Here is a 14,734-nt window from a genome sequence, read left to right on the forward strand (position 1 = left end):
TTGGAAAAGAATGTGTTTAATTTGTTCAGGATAGAGTTGTTTAAAAGGGGAGGAACATAGAAATCCAGAAGATATGAAAACTGAATTTGGGTAAATATAGGATTTTGATTATAAATGAAAGAAAGTTGTTAAACTTTTTAATTAGATTCCAGTAAGTTTAAATTTAGGACACAGCCGTTTTGCATGTTGAATAGAAATAATGATGTCTGCAGTAAGAGAAACAAAAGAAAACTGTAAGAGGAAGATACGAGGGAGTTCCTGACAAACACATCAGGCAGAGCTTATGTGGTCTGAGTGGTGCAGTTCATTACGAAGGGAATTCAGCTAGGATCAGCAAGGGAATTTATTTAAGATGTGTTATTTTTTTAGGTTTTCAGGTCTGTTATTCCATTTATTGATTCATAAAACAACACACAGAAAAGATCTTGCTGAGCTTCTGCTTCTAAGATTTAAATTAAAGGCAAATCTAAGCATCAAATAGTCTTCTCTAACAGAGATTCATTTTTCGTTTGGAAATACCTTTTCCTGATGTCAGGGTTTCTAGAAGCTTTACTACCTTTCCCAATTTACCTTGGAAAGCTTATTTCATTAAAATAAATAACATTCACAGATAAATTTGACAAAACCTTGCACCACATGTGCTTCATTGTAATTTGAGAAAAGCATTAATAGGATTCTATGAGATTATGGATTTGAATCCACAGGGGCAGATGCTGTATTAACAACTTTGAAGCACTCTATCTGGAGGAAAGACAGTAGGCATAGGATCTCATTTGTCAGTATGACGAGGAATGACTCTGATCATTAGTTGCACAGCTAAATGGATAGAGGCAGAAAAGTGAGGAGGAAGGGGTGCTAAAAGATAACTGTGGTTAACATCTGAAAGTGAGGAGTAACTCACTTTCTGTGGGAGCAGTACTTCACTGACTACTGTAAATTAATTTTAGGGTATTTTTAAGAACATATTGAAAAGTTGAAATAAGATGGAGAATTACCAGCTTAGCTTACAAAACACTTACTTAGACTGAAAAGACTTTAAATTCTTTTCATTCATCTTTTCTGTAAGTGGCTTTAAAATGCCATGCCTAAGGTTGCTTTTGGAAGAATCTTCAATGAATAATTTGCAGCTTGAAAACTTACCATGATGTGTGCATTTAAATAGTAATGGGAGTTTGCTGATTGTTTAGGCTTGCTGGAAACCATGTTCTGTTTTTAATAATGCCATACAATAAGCATTTAATACTTTCTACATTGCCAGTAACTGGCTTCTGTAACTTCAGACTGTTTCTAGTGTTCAGATATAAAGGGCAGATATAAGGGCCGGGTTGTTTAAACAACCTTAATGCTAACTTTGGCACAAGATTGCTTTTCATTGTTGGTTTATACTTGTCACTGTCAGCATCTTCAGTCAACTGTCGTGGTACCTCCAGATAATAACATTAATCCTGCATAATTTAGATAAAAATCAAGTGAGTAGTTTATACATAGAAAGAAACAAGGATCCTAAGCATGGGAAGTATGCTTTTTATACAGAGTTCAGCTGGTATTTTTCTCTTGTAAACAGCCACAATCATGGCATTCTCTCTTTTTTCCCCTCTCCCCTTTGTAATTTAAAATCAAGGTAGGAGAGAGCTGAACACAGTGGGAGACCCACTGACTTTTTGAAATGCAGGTCTGGAAACTGCAACAAATGAAGCAAGGTTTTGAGATTCAAATGCTAATGCAAATTATAAAGTTAAGAGCATGTTGCTTTTCCTATAAAATGTAGATCTGAAACATTTCTCTCTTCAGGAAGAAGAATCTAATCTTTGTGGGATTCTTTGGATAAAATATATGAGCAAAATATAACCATTTTTTTTCTTCAAAATAACATTAGCCCTCCTCTCACTGTAGTGGAAGACTAGTATTGGTTTTGGTTCTCAATCATGTGTACCTAGGCAGTGGCTAAAATATTTGGTTAGAGCAGAGAAACTGGTAGTCCCATAAACAGCCCTAGGAAGGATACAAAAGGAAATAACAAGTCAAACTGCAGAATTTTTAGTGGAGGACTCTGTAAGTACACAATCTAAGTACACCATAAAATCTATTAAGTAATTGCTTTGAAAGAGAGTTATTTCATGTTATGACAATGTTGTTATAAAGAGGTACAGCAGAAGATATACATCAATATTTAACACATTCATAAAGGTCCACAGTGTTGTAGTGAACAGAGTTATAGACTTGCTAAAAGTCTACAGGAAGACAGCAAGAAAGACAGCCCAATTTGGAACCCACTGCAGACTACCAAGAAAGGAGGACCAGTTAAACAAAGGGGTTTTTTTATCAGCTAATAGAATTATCCAGGTACTGAATGTAAGGATAATTGGCATTTTGAGTACTGTGGCATCTCTTGGGAAACAGATGGACAGACAGTGCAAGTATTTGAAATATATTGGGAAAAAATGTTTTTAGCATGCAAAGTGAAGAAAACTACAATGAACTATGCTTAGAAGTGGAGAAGACAAAAAAGATGGGAAGAATTACACCCCATAAATACCTGCCTCTGCGGACTCTATGGAGAAATTGGATGGTACTCCAAGACCTAGGTATACACTGTAGGTATCTACGTTTAGATGAATGAATTCCGATATAAGTCGTATTGCTAAAAAAGTATTTAAGAAAACAGGCATGAAATAAGATACACCTATGGAAGGGCCCAAGCAATGAGAACATGTCTGTAACTACAGAAGTTGAAAGTTGGCAGTGAAAGATTTTCTGTCATCTGAAAACTAATTACAAACAGCCTAAACTTAATGTATCTTTTGCTCAGTCTTCATTAAAGCAAAATATTTCTTTGAGCAGATAACCAACACAGTTAAAATCAGTGCCAAAGTCCGAAGACTTAAAATTTCTCCATAGAAAAAGCAAATAAGAAAGCTTTTAAGCAAATAAGCTGCCTTTGATTTCACCAACTCCAAGGGCTGTTAGTTTCTGTGTGCTGTGAAAAAGTAATTAGGATAGGAGTCAGAAATAGGGAGACTGTGTAAGAAATCCAGGAGGCGATGCTTGCTCTGAAGCATTTTCCAATGTGATGTTTGGAAATTAAAAAAAGGGGAAAAAAAAAAAAGCAGCTCTGTACTGACTAGCCATCATATTTCTTTCTGTAGTGGGGGAAGGGAGGAAAGCCTGAATTCTTAATAAGGAGTAATCACTCTTTATAAGCAGGATATTTTATGCAACAGTACCTACATTTTATGCTTGAAAATTTGGTTATATCAATTACTATTAGAATATACCCTGGCTGAAGAGCATTAGGCCCTCAGAGTCATGTTTAGCATGCTAGCCATGCTCAATACGAATGGCTTAAGGTTTCACATACATACTTTCTCATTTTCTGGTTGTGTGCTTTTCAGGAGTACAGAAGCATTAGCTTCTGTACACTGAGCATAAATTATCTTTTATCTGTGAGTTTTATGGCAGTTTGTTATACAAGGTAATAGGATTTATGACCAAGAAATGAGAAGATGTCCAAGAGTTAATGAGGCCTGTCTTTTACATTATATTGAGCAGTTCAGTTTTTCCCATGCAGGATTCCAGCACTGGGATGTAGAGAAGAATTGCTACCTACACATGAAAAAGTGTTACACCAGCATATTTTTGTCAGTTACCTAACTCTTTTGAAAGATCATGTGAATACTTTGATAACCCTTTTTCTTGCATGCAGCTTTTCCTGTGAGTGCATGCCTGCCTTCCTTGTGAGAAATGATTAATAATTTAACATCATAGTCCAGCAGCTAAATACGAGCAATAGGAATTAGGAATCTCATCCCTTATTCTTGGCTCTTTATTACCATTTCATTGGAGAGAAGTAAATTGTGTAGTCTTTTGATCTCATAGTCTCCTAGTTTGTAAATTGGATACAACCCGTGTCCTTCTCTGAATGGGTACTGTGAGCCTCGTTTAGCTTTTTACAAAATGCCTTTATATCCTCAGCTCTGCACCGAGGTGGAACATAGTATTATGGTAATAGTAACAACAGGATTAATAACGCCCTTAATTAATAAGGCTGTACAGCTAATTAGTTAGGATGGTCCCAAGCACAATTTTAGTGGAAGCCAGTTATCATTCTCACAGACAGTGCCTGGGCACAGTTTAGGGTTAGCAAACATCTATGGATGTCTATGTTAAAAATATTATTAGTAGAAAAGTGGAGTTTTTTCCTACTAATAATACTTTTAACATTGGCAGTGTTTGTGTTCAGCTGAAAGATTGGCTTCCTCAAAGAAAAAGTTACAAAAATATGTATTTCTCGAAGATCAAGAAGGTTGTACATTTGTGAATTCCATAGACACTCATTCAAGTGACCTATAGGGAGCTCGAGGCACAGAGTCTTGTTGCTTTGTCAGCTGGATTAAGTTCCAACAGTGCTCTTTGAGAGCAGATACTGAACAGGTGTAAATGGGACCTTCAAGAGGCTCCAGGTCCAAATGACTCAGGTTTATTTCATGGTAATTTCTGCCTATGAAATGGTGTTGCTTCATGTTTACCAGAGAATTTCTGTGTTTTACTGGGTATCTGTGATCCAAATTTAATTCATTTTTGTCAATCACATGTTGAGTTGCGGAAGATTTGCTTGCTATCTTGTTTCTCACTGTTGCAAAAGGAAAATTTCCGTGGGATTTTCTCTCAACAGCTACATTCTTTGTAACTTAGTTCTATTCCAGAATCATCAAGTGTGTAGTATGAGATATACAAAGCTTATACAGTATCTTAGAAATAATAATTAGCTTTTGAAACACTCACATCCTTTTAAGCAGTTTATTTAGCATCAGTTGAAAGTGCAATCTGCATCAGCTTTATGACATATTTGGAATTATGTGGATTTTTCACAAAGCTTTTTGCAGAGGATGACATCTAATAGTTATGAATTACTTCTGTATAATGAAGACATATGCAAAATATATTTTTACAAGTCTCATCCTACAGCCTTTGATTAGACAAACAGATTACAACAAATTCATAAGTCAGTCATCATTGCCAAGTGAAAAAGAACAGTCTTTGCTAAATGAGTTTTTCATCTGCTCATAATTCTTAAGAAACACACTTTATGGCAGAATATGTTAATCACAGAGCTGTTTTTAAATTCACATCTTAACGGCTGTCTGCAGGAGATGATGATGTAAGGAGTCTAATTGGATTACTTATGTATATCTAAATTCTTGAGTTATCCAATTTGTTTCTGAATCAGTATCTGGTGTTTGGTCACTTTCAATGGTTCTGCTATCAAAATTTTTCAGTCTTTGTCCACAGTTTAATTAGTTGTTACAGCAGCCGATGGATGATCATCTCAGAGAATCTTGACCCAAAATAAACCTCTTCCAGTGAGGTTCCTGCTTTCTGTTGTTGCCTCTAGCTGTTGTAATATGATCTTGTTAATATGATAATATCTATTGTGCTGCTTTATGAAAAGCATGAGAAGTTTTCTGTTACAAAACTAATTTTCTTAAAGTTGGATTTTTTCCCAAACCTGTTACTTATGTTTCCTTTGAAGTTTTAATCCTTCTTTTCATTCCCACTCCTAACAAACTTCTTTCTGCAGTTCTCTGATACTTTGGGGTTTTTTTGCAATGTAACATTAATAATTTTCTGTGCCTTAAAACAATTATTCTGCAGCACAATTTGCCTGATTTATGTTAAATGATCAGCAGCAAAACATATATTGTTTGTCATTGATGTTTGGTTATTGGTAGTAGTTGATGCTTAAACTGAGAAGTGGGAAGCTAGTAAACCTTTCTCCTGTTTTGGTGATAGTGGTAAGCTGAGAAAGACCACAGCAGTATTTTCACTGGCTGTATTTTCATTTAACCTTTCTTCCTTAACTAAACAGGACAAAGCTGCAGTGTGCATGCATGTGTGTGTTCTAGTTTTCTTTGGGGTTTTTTTCCAGGTAAGACATTGATCCTATATGAGGATTTTGTAGCAAGCTAAAGAATTTCCAACCTTTTAGTGAATAGATTTTTGACCAAAAAAAGGGCATTTTAAAAGGCTGTTAATATGGATTCCAAATTTGATCAATAGAATTAAATATTTTGTACATCATTGAATAAGCTTTCTACAAGGTAACTTATTTTTGTACTTAAAAAAACATATATATATATTTAAATGCTTGTCTGTATGAAGGTTTCATAGACTGGTATTTTACAGATTGATTTTGTAGTATTTTTATGATTATTGCTGTGGTTTAAAATATTTGTCTACCACATGTCACATAGAGGGATTAATACGATGTTTTGAAGTTTAAAAGTTAACCATTAGACATAAAGGACTGAGGGGACTTAAAGGGATAATTTTGAACACTTTCTATGAGGTCACTCCCCTTACTAATTAATCATCATAAAGCAAGATCTTATTTTCTCTTTCTAGTCTTGTTTCTTCTTCTTTCCTTTTTTTTTTTGTTCTTTCTGGATTTTTCTTGGATCCCATCAACTGTTTTTCTCAGTGCATCATGATTTCTTAATTTTTTAGATTAGTGTTGTGAGAATTATTTCTGTTCAAACTTAAGCAGTCACTGCTGTCCTGAAGATTTTTCCCAGGATTTGTCTCCTCCCAGCAATTACAGTTCTATGCTATGAAGCACTAATTCATCAATGCCCTTTTGTCATTCTGTCTTCATCTATTCCTCTTGAGTCTTGCAGTATTTCCTCTTGATTCTGTAGCTGTGCACCAATGACCAGAGTGACCTTGGTTGTGTAGTACTGGGAACTACTGGGATGATGTCTACTGCAGCATGACTGTGCCTCACTCTGAAATTATTCCTGAGTTATAACTCTGTTCAGATTGATTGTGTTAGCCAAAATTTCTCGCGTCCTAGCATTCTGTGCTACTCACTAAGTGACAGAGACTCTCTGAAGGCATCTTACTGGTTTTCTTGAGGTGAATTTCACCAGAGTTTTGTAGTAAGAGCTTTCCATTTTCAGTATGAAACAGAATTCAGTGATAGTTTGGAGATATGGGATTTTTTCACTCCCTTCCTGTTATTACAGAAAGTTCTGTAGGGAATCTAACAGCTATCATAAGTCTGTATTCTGACAGAGCCTACTCTGGAAAGAAAATGAATGTCTGGAAAATATTTTGTTGCATATGATTAGAAATATAGCAAGGAAAATCAATATTATTGTTCCTAGACTGAATGTAATTGACAGTAAAAATTGAAGTGATAGTAGGTGATAAATTATTATCTGCTACAAAAACAAAAAAGTCAGAATGCTAAATACTTAGTGGTTGACTGAGCCTGAAAAGTTGATAGATTCCTTTAGAGGAAAACTTAAACATCCTTCCTGCTCACATCTGAGTACTGGCATTAGCTGAAGTTACAGAAAGTGAGCATCTGTATTCTGGCCTCAGTTATATTTGGAAATATGTTATCTCTTAAGTTCAATCCCTTTGTGAAATTGCTTAGGCTTTTCCAATCCCTTACAGTATCACTGTTAATTCTGTATCTGCCACGGCAGTGGTGTCAACTGTATGGATTTTCTACGTTTACCCTTATTGTTAAAAAGGATCAGTGCAGAAGAATGATAATGTTTAGTAGTATCTGAGGTACTGGGGAAAATGCTTTACTACCCTGATAAACAAGATTTAGCTAGAACTATTCAGCCTTGCCTTGGGAAGTGATTTACTTTGCAATTTGAATTTTATTCATGTTGGTAACAGCTGGTTACTTTGCTTCAGCACCCTCTTTCTGCTGTAACAGAACATCCCAAGAGGAGATGATCGGGGTTTGAGTAAGGAGTAAATGATAGGGAGATAAAGAGCCAGTTTGAGCTCAAGGCCAATGTTAGAATGAGAGTAAATTGTTTTAAACCAGTGATGGATAAATTTCCTTTGGAAATTAGAAAAATGTTCCTAATCATTCATCTGATGAGACCACGCAACAGCTTTCCTAAAGGAGATAATGGAGAGGAGAACAGTTAGAAACAGAGCTCACTGTGTTGATTTTGTATTCCCAATTGTATCCCCCAAAAAAGTTAATGTAAAACTTTCAAATGTTGCCAACATACGACCTTATGTAGGCATTGTGTTTCCAAATCTCCTTCATTTCCTGCTTTTTAAATTTAAAGCCTAGCATTCATGTTAGTCGTTTTGAACCATGAGTCACATAAGCCATGGTGGTCTGTGGCCAGCCTTTCAGCAGAGTGCCAGTTTGCGAATGGTTAGCATTAGTTGGAGCTCCAGCCATGGAGCCTGTTCACAAATGTAGTTCTCTTTTGCATTTTTTTTACAATATTTGTAAATTTAGGCATTACTTTTGTGTATGCTGTAAGAAATCACAGATATCCAAAGGTGGTTTAGCAATCAGGGAAGTTTTACTAGTGTGAAAGTGTATACCTTTTGACAAGTAATGTTACAAGTACAGAATAAATTTAAGCATATGGCAAAGCAGATTAATGAAATCTAAGCATGTGCTTAAGCACTTCGTTGAATTGTGGTCTGCAGATGTAAGTATAATATCTCATCTGGTGTATAATTCCAAGTTAAGATGTCTCTGCATTTTGCCATCCACATGACAGCCAGTGATGCTTCATAGGGAGTATCTGCTTTTCTGTGGTATCAACATCTGTTTCTGAATGGTTAATTTTCATTAAAAGTTCCCATCCATTGTAAATTGAATTATGGCCTTCAGTTTCAGCAATGTCAAGTACCTGAGGGAGAAGAGGGATCTACACCCAGAGGGGAATCCTTTTATTCTGATGAAGGAATAAGTGATCAGATTGGATGATAATTAGCTTGCAGCATTCTCTGCTAGTAACCACAGCCTTGACAATGGAATGTGCGATCTTCCTACCTCACAGCAACTTAAAGATCTTTAGATATATGCATCTAAAAGCTGCATTGCAGTGGATAATCTCTCTTTAGGCTCTTAATAATGAGGTCACCTTGTTCAGTCTTTTTTCAACTATGACATTCCTTTTGGGCCAGGGAAAAGAGCAAGCCTCTCTGGTAAAAAAAGGTACGTTTTTCTCCTGTTTATAACCAGCAGTGTTTCCTCAGCTGGGGGAGGAGCAGCTGAAGATCTGGAGTTGGTCTTCTGTGGCAATGGTGCCACAGGCAGTGTCTCATTAGCTGCAAGCTTGGTGAATTTCTTTAAGAAGGAGCTGCCTGTCTCCTTTACGTTAGAGGAACCTGGAAACTGGCAGTAAAATTGCTAAGGTATTCACTGTACCCAGGGTATCAGCTGAAACTTTAAAGCAGTTAAAAGAGCACCAAGGGAGGACTCAGTAAGTCTCTGAGGAGCCAGTAAATCTCTGCATGATGTCCCAGACCCTCCTGTCCATTCAGGATTGCATGGGAGTTATTTCCATGTGTTGTAGGCATGCAAGCCATTGTATGCCGCCTTAACCATGCTCACTGGTTCTTGAAATCCCATGGGGAATATGGAGAGACTGGTATATTCCCTTTGTGTGAGATGTGTGGCCACAGGCAGAACTCTTGAGCAGCAGCCTAATTTATCATAAAACAAATCCAGCTACTCTGTTGTGCCAGATAACGTATGCCACAAATGAAGGTGTTCTTCAGGACCTGTGTGGTTAAAGAAAGTAGCTCATCATCTCTCTTACACGTATTTTATCAATTTTCTGTAAGCTCAATGATATCAACTGAATTTATAATGCCATTTGTTCTGTCACTTCTTGGTCTTTCACATGTCTGACATCGATTTCCTTTCTTGCCTGTTCACAAGTGATCAGTGATATTGCAGAAGTATCAGAGCAGCATGTAATCTCCATCATAATTTATGAATAATAATACCCTTCATGAATGTCTCTTTTTTTAATTCTCTTTTGTACTCAAATCTAGTTCCAGATTACTGTACTAAATGTGTTCTGTGTCTCCTTAGAGAGGAATTATGAGGCTCCTGATTTAGAAAACAGATTTTCCAACAATAGTTTAGGAAGTTTTTTAAGTGAACACATTGAACTGTCAAGCATATTCCTAGAAAACTCTTTAAGGAAGTAAAATACTTAAGCTTTTTTTTTTGTTATTCCAAATCACCCGGGAAAGTGAATCAGTTTCAGCTAATATTTAGTGCAGTCTCTTAAAAGGCAATGAGTGGTCAGAAATAACTGTCAGCACTATGATGAGCTGACTGACATTGATAATACAATTCAGATGTGCAGCTGAGATGTTCCTCCTCCTAATTTATGCTCTTTCGTGGCAAGGACAGCAACATTCACAAGCATCAGCCCCAGTCATGGTCTTCTGATAATGAAGTGAATGTAATTGCTCATTTTTTGGCACTTGGAAACCCCTGCATAATGCTGTTTAAATCTCTCATCTTAAAAGATGGTAGGAGTTCATATTTCTGAGACAGGATGAGACAACCCCTGCAGTTCAGTGGAACCGACACCCTGCTGCTGTCTCCTCCTGGAAGCCCAGGAGTGTCTCCTGCGGAGAGCCAACATCTGGTTGCTCCCATGCAAACTTCACTTTCAGCTGGGGAAGTGAGGACAAGACCTTCTCTCCTTGAAGTTTGGCAATGTTTCTCTGTGGAACTCTGGAAATGCAGTGTGATTTTAAGGTCACTGTTTTATAATTGGACATATTTTTCCTGTCTGAGGGATAGAAATCCAATTGTAAGTAAGCTGGAGCTTACCCAAAGATGCTTTTTGACTGATTGTTTTGACAATTCCTACTTTATAGTCATCTTGGAGAGGGGGAAATGGTGGTGAAGTAAATCTCAAAATAAGCTTAGTATTCAGACATGCTTGATACAGGGGTGTACAGTTTTATACTAGAGTTGGATACTGCAGTATCTTGATTTCTTTCCTTCAGGTTATATATCTTAAATCACATTATTAGAGCTATGTGTATTCTCAACATTTTTGATCATGAGGGGCAGTTGACATGCAAAGTGTTTGGTGGAAATAGTTACTTCTAGAAGAATCCATCAGATGAGGAATAATAATGGACCTCACTTTTCATATAGGCTCTGATCCTCCATTAGTGAATGGACTGCCTCTCATGTCACATTCTTTAGGTAGATCTCAAGGTATATTACTGTTCTATTACAGAGAGATAGAGACAAAGGCATGAGGAAATGAAATTATTTGCCTGGGTACCCAAGGAGTCAATACCATACTGAAAATTGAATCCAGTTTTCCAGGAGCCTATCTCCAGTGACCTGTTGACTGGGACCTTTTGTCCCACATCTTGGTGCTTGTGACTTGATTAGGAGTGACCATTGGAGATGGTGGAGGTTTTTACTCTCTCAGCAAACTCACAAAATCTCACTTTTCTATAGCACTCAGAAATTCACCCTAACTTCCCTAGGAGAAATTGTGAAAAAGGTGGATATGTATAAATTAATTAATCTCAGTTCTTGAGAAGCATGAGGAAATTATCTCATGTCTGAATCTGAAAATGTCATGGCTTAGCTTCACTATATAGATATATATGTATATATATATATGTCTATATATATGCTGATTATTTCTAATGAGGAATATATCTAGGGGAAAAAAAAGAAAAGGAGAGCTTGTTGGGGTGTGGCAGACAATTATTAGAGATCTGTGTCTTTTAGCATTCCGCTCCTGTGCATGAGCAGTAGCACTGTTCCATCCAATAAAACATTTTTCATCTCAGCAAAATATTACAAGTTCTATTTTGATTGTCATAAGAAAAAGTTCACAGGAGACATTAGAGGATGAATGCATGTTCCCTGCTGCCTTTTTTAATGTGTTAGAGATGTGTAGGTTAGAAATGCAGAAGGGAAAGTGACTATAGCTATCACCGTCTTTCATAGGCGACTGAGCAAAAGCAAATCCTAGGATATCACATAACAGAGCTTACAGCAAGATTTGTTCTCATTCTGTGAGGTTTCTAGGAAATTCATATATCATGTCCCAGTCCAATGAGCTGTCATGAACGCAGTCTACTCAAGCATAGCAGTACGTTGCTGCTTCTTTAGTGTGTAGTCAGATAAACTTTTGTGGTTGGATGGACAGGCACATTTTCCCCCATTCTTATCTGGACTAATCTCTAACTGTTGTATAAATCCCTAAGCAAATAATTGATTCTTCCTTTCTCAGAAGAGCTGCTGACCTATGTTTTCAGAGGTCAAATTTCTTGAAAGTAGTTTAAAAATACAGAATTTGAATGCTCGTTCACCACAGGTGAACCAGCATACATTTATTTCTTTTTTTCCCTTGAAATTAGGATACTTCACAAATACATGTTAAATAAAGTATTTGAAGTGTAGTATTCAGCACAGAGGAAGAGACTGAGTACACTATAAGAAAATCTGAATCACATCTGTTTTTTTGTAGAGGCAGGGCAGAGGAAGTTTTTAAGTATTGGGTTAGATCTGTCATCTAGGCCAATTTAGGCAGTAACTTCAGAAGTGGAGGGAAAATGTGTGCACTTAATGGTCTGCAGGAGTAAAATTGGTGAAAAGATGCAAAGATAAGAGAGACGATGCAGATCTTGTAAATTGTATGTGGACTGATGAGCGCTGTGGACTTTGGACAGGCTAGGAAGGAGAGGATGCAATAGATGACATGAAGAACTAACAGATTGTGGATATGGTAATCATCTACTGGGATAAAAACATGAAGGGTTTCTTGTCCTATTGTATTGTTTGGGAAAAATATTAAGAGATGCTCATAGTCTGAATCTTAGTCATGGTAGACTAAAGGAGATAGAAGCGAACTCTAAGGTCAAAGCAGAAGTTGCTGTTGCAAGTCTCATCTGTGCCTGATCCAAGTTGTTCCTTGCACTCCACAGTTGTGGACTTCAGCAGAAGCCGCAGTAACTCTTGAGGTGACCACCAGGGTCTCAGCCATCCCAGTTGTTAACTTCAGAGAAATACTGCCCAGTCACTGTCTGAATGCACTGGCAGTTGTGCATGCATGTTGCGTGCACTTTACATAATGTTACCACAATTGCTCCTCCCTACACACACACACGCGCACACACACACACACACACACACACACACTCTCTCACATTCACTCTGTGGTGTTGACTGCTTCCACAGGCAGTGTTTATTCCTGTAAGGGACAAAATCAGGGAAGAGTGTTATTCTCTGCTTGATTTATTGAAGAAGAAGGGAGTGATTCTTAGAGATTCATTGCTTTGTTGTTTAGTTTTGATTTTATGTTAAATTAATGCAAATATTCACCAGTACACTTACAATGCACTAAATTCTGGTGAGATCTCAGTGCATGAATCATGCCCCACCCTGTATAAAAACTGTGCTGTCACTGAGTATTTGTAAAAATCATGGGTAATGTATGCTTGTGCATAGTAATTTATTCCTTAGCACCTAGTAAGGGTTACAGGGGTAACCTGTGTTCAGAAAAAGGTACTTCTTGTATGTGTCACCTTTTCTTATTGATTGTATGGACTTTCACTGAATGAACGTTTATATACCTGCTTATCGCTATTCACCTGCCTAGTACCAATAAGATTAATGGAAATACTTGAGTCATACAGAATAATCTGGGCCTCTCATTGCCAACTATGGATGAAAGGAGCAGGACTTTCTCATTAGACCTTCGTACATAAGTTGGCAGGTGCTTTGGAGACCAGGTACTGTGGCAAGTATATGGCTGGTGTGGTCGGTGGAGACATAGCAAGCTGAGGAGACAGCTGCAAAAAGACTTGGAAGGGAGTCAGAAGCAGAGGGAGGTATGCTCCAGGATGAGCATTTTTCCTGCCTGACCCCTATTTCTGCATCACAAAGCAATGAGTTTCCCAAGCCAGACACAAACAAATTCTTCCATTTCCAAGGAGAGAGGAGGCAAGGCACACCAGACTTTTCAAAATTGGGCTCTAATTGGCACTTGCCAGAGCCTTAATAGTCATTATCTGCAATTGGGTGGCACTCAAAAAGTCTGACTTCTTTTCCTTACAATTGAATCCCCCTCCTCAAAATAAGTGAGGACCAGAGTAAAAGAGAGAGCTTCTCAGAAGTAATTTCATCTCTGAGTAGCTGACATGATTTCTGTGAAGAAGTATCAGTTAAACATGATATATCATGTAATAAGTAATGAGGATAATTTGTTTTGAAGATTGTAGATCTGTGTGTGTAACTATAAATCTATCACAATTATAAAATTAGTCATGTGTGAAAAAGTAAGATTCTCTGATTGTAGGACCTTTCCTCTTCCAAAACTCCTCAAGGTTTTTCTGCTGTGTGGGTGTGTTCATACACACCTGGAGAAAATTACAGAGTTCTAAAAATTGAGAGTTAGCCAATAAAGGACATTTTGCTGAGTTTCATTACAGTCCCATAATATGTTCTCAAAAATGGAACGTGATTTTTGAAGAGGAAGTTATTAACTGTGGTGTTATAATATTATGCTCTCAGGAATATGATGGATGGAAAGAATATGCTTATAAGTAATTTGGGGAAGTATTTTGTGCCACTATTTTCTTGTTACAGGGAAGAAAAAGCAATATAATGATATTTATTGGAAATTACTTGATGTTTGTGCTGCTTAAAAAGGGTGTTTCCAATTTATGATATTAAGACAAATTAGATAAAAACTGATTGAAGTTTTAAAAAACAGCTTTCTTATAGGCAGAAGTGCAAAGATGGGTCTGTTCTTGTAAACTGTAAAGTAACAGCTAAGACACTCTCAGCCTTCTCAAAATGTCTACCTGTATGTATTTCTTAAAAGGAAAAATGAATATAACATTTGCTTTACAACAGGAATATCACAAAGACATCTGTCCTGGAAATGTATCAGCAGGA

At 37.0% G+C, this 14,734-nt stretch overlaps 1 protein-coding gene across 1 annotated transcript in view; it reads left to right on the forward strand.

The window, feature by feature from the left end:
- The window catches only part of TPK1 (thiamin pyrophosphokinase 1), a gene marked incomplete at its 5' end in the record, with an annotated part of 102,950 nt that overhangs the window by 341 nt on the left and 87,875 nt on the right, over positions 1-14,734 (forward strand). The window lies entirely within an intron of this gene.

This window comes from Mesitornis unicolor, unplaced genomic scaffold (assembly GCF_000695765.1).
Source record: "Mesitornis unicolor isolate BGI_N332 unplaced genomic scaffold, ASM69576v1 scaffold12200, whole genome shotgun sequence".
NCBI lineage: Eukaryota > Metazoa > Chordata > Aves > Mesitornithiformes > Mesitornithidae > Mesitornis > Mesitornis unicolor.